General features: G+C 41.7%; 1 non-coding gene across 1 annotated transcript; it reads left to right on the forward strand.

The window, feature by feature from the left end:
* The first annotated feature begins 954 nt into the window (after positions 1 to 954).
* LOC124093366 (U6 spliceosomal RNA) lies at positions 955 to 1,059 on the forward strand. Its single transcript, XR_006851937.1, has one exon. It is a non-coding gene; the product is annotated as a U6 spliceosomal RNA (small nuclear RNA).
* Positions 1,060 to 2,235: the final 1,176 nt, after the last annotated feature.

Genomic DNA, 2,235 nt, shown 5'->3' on the forward strand with positions numbered 1-2,235 from the left:
CAGATAGACCCATAGGAGAAGAGTTATGTGGAGAACTGCCCCACATGATGACAGCGGCTGAGATAGCCATCTGCAAGCTGGACTATCAGGAAAACTAAGACCAAGGCACAGTCCAAGTTCAAAGGCCTCAGAACCAAGGAAGTCAATAGTATAATTTCCTGTCAGAGGTCAAAGTTCTGAGAACTGGGACTGCTGGTGAAAGTGTTGGAATCTATGGGCCAGAAAACATGGAGTTCTGATGTCTAAGGGTAAAAGAAGGGTGTCTCAGCTCCAGGAGAGAGAGCACAAATTTGCCTGCTCTACTTTTTTTTCCACCTGCGCCCCCAGATAATCAGATGGTGACCACCCACACTGAAGGCAGATCTTCCCAACCCAGTCCACTGACTCATTTGCCAATCTCCTCTGGAAATAGCCTCCCGGACACACCCAGAAATAATGCTTTACCAGCTGTCCAGGGATCCCTTAACAGAGTCAAGCTGGCATCTAAAATGAACCGCCACATAATCCATGTAAAGTTCTTAGCACAGACCTAACAGCATGCTGAGATGGCGAGCGTCTAATATGTATGTTAGATAGTTGTTGCTACTATTGTGCTCACCAGTCATGGCTCAAGAAAAGACCTTAAGGATTTGTAGGGATTAGTATGGTTCTGAAACCACATGTGGCTCAGGTCTGAACTTTCAAGAATCCAGGCAGAATCCAAAGTATTGACCTTTGGGGGGAATAGTGGCTGAACTAGTATAAACGTTAAACTTAAGAATCAAAGGAGTTTTTTTGGTTGTTGTTGTTTGCTTCATTGGTTGATTTTTTTTTTCATTGCTTTTTTCTCCCCCAGTGCTGGAAATAAAACTCAGGGCCTCTGTAGTAGCCAAGCACTCTGCCACTCAGCCATATCCTATCCCTGAATTACAGTTTAAATTCTTTTATGTTGAGCAGTTTAGGAATCTGGACCAGTCCTCACTTCATCAGCATTTATATAAAATTGCAACTATACAAGGAAGATTAGCATGGCCCCTGTTCGAGGATGACATGCAAATTCGTGAAGCATTTTGTATTTGAATAAAAGAGTCTGGGTTAGCAAAAACGTCTCATAGGAAAAGGAATGGCAATGACCACGAGGCTATACAGACCAAAGCTTCAACAGCGCCATCATGTGGTCTAAAGACTAACTGCAAAAGAACCCTAATTAGACAGTTGGTGCCTGTGTAGTTGAGGGCAGGAAGCAGACCACTGGAACAGGTTGCAACATACAAGACTTGGCCGATTCCAGAGTAGGATTGCAGGATGGGGAGGGGGGTCTTAAGGTTATGGTCTGAGTGGATTATCCCTGTCTTTCCCAAAAAATCATGGCATTTGCAGGTAAATGGATGGAGTTGGAGAATATCATGCTAAGTGAAGTAAACCAATCCCCAAAACCCAAAGGCTGAATGTTCTCTCTGATAAGTGGATGCTGATCTATAATGGGGGAAACATGGAAAAAATTGAGAAACTTTGATGGGGCAAAGGGGAGGTAGGGATTGGGTGGGGTGGGGGCATGGGGGTAGGAAAGAGGGTGGAATGAGATGGGCATCATTACCCTAGGTACATGTATGACTGCACATATGGTGCAAAGCTACATCGTGTACAAGCATAGAAATGTAAAGTTGTGATGCATTTGTGAACAATGAATCAAAATGTATTCTGCTGTCATATATACCTAATTAAAAATAAAAATAAATAAATAAATTTTTTAAACATTAAAAAAAGATACACACAGGTGGAAGAAGAGGGGGAGAAGCTAAACACACAGATATAAAAATAAAAAGAAGAATAAATTTACAATGCAAGCAGATTGAAACTATATGAATCAGATTTGTTTCTAATATTATAATTATATAGTAAAAAATCTCTTGAATCTTTAAGGAAAAACTCAGAGGAGCAACTTGCTAGGAAACTTGCTAATAGTTTCTCTACAAATGGATTGGAAACATGGTCAGAATTATTCATGTTTCCTTATATCCATGCCCTTTGCAGAATGACTACAGGGTTTTTTGTTTTTTGTTTTGCTTGTTTTGTGATATTGAGATTCAGCTGTGTGTCTGTGTGTGTGTGTGTGTGTGTGTGTGTGTGGTATGAGGATTGAACCCAGGGCCTTGTGCATGCAAGGCAAGCACTCTACCAATTCAGCTATATCCCCAACCGTTTAGATATTGGGGATTGAACCCGGGAGCACTCTACCACTGAGCTACACCCCTG

Source organism: Marmota monax, unplaced genomic scaffold (assembly GCF_021218885.2).
Source record: "Marmota monax isolate L192 unplaced genomic scaffold, Marmota_monax_Labrador192_F-V1.1 WCK01_AAM20220418_F8-fsc00038, whole genome shotgun sequence".
Classification (NCBI taxonomy): Eukaryota; Metazoa; Chordata; class Mammalia; order Rodentia; family Sciuridae; genus Marmota; species Marmota monax.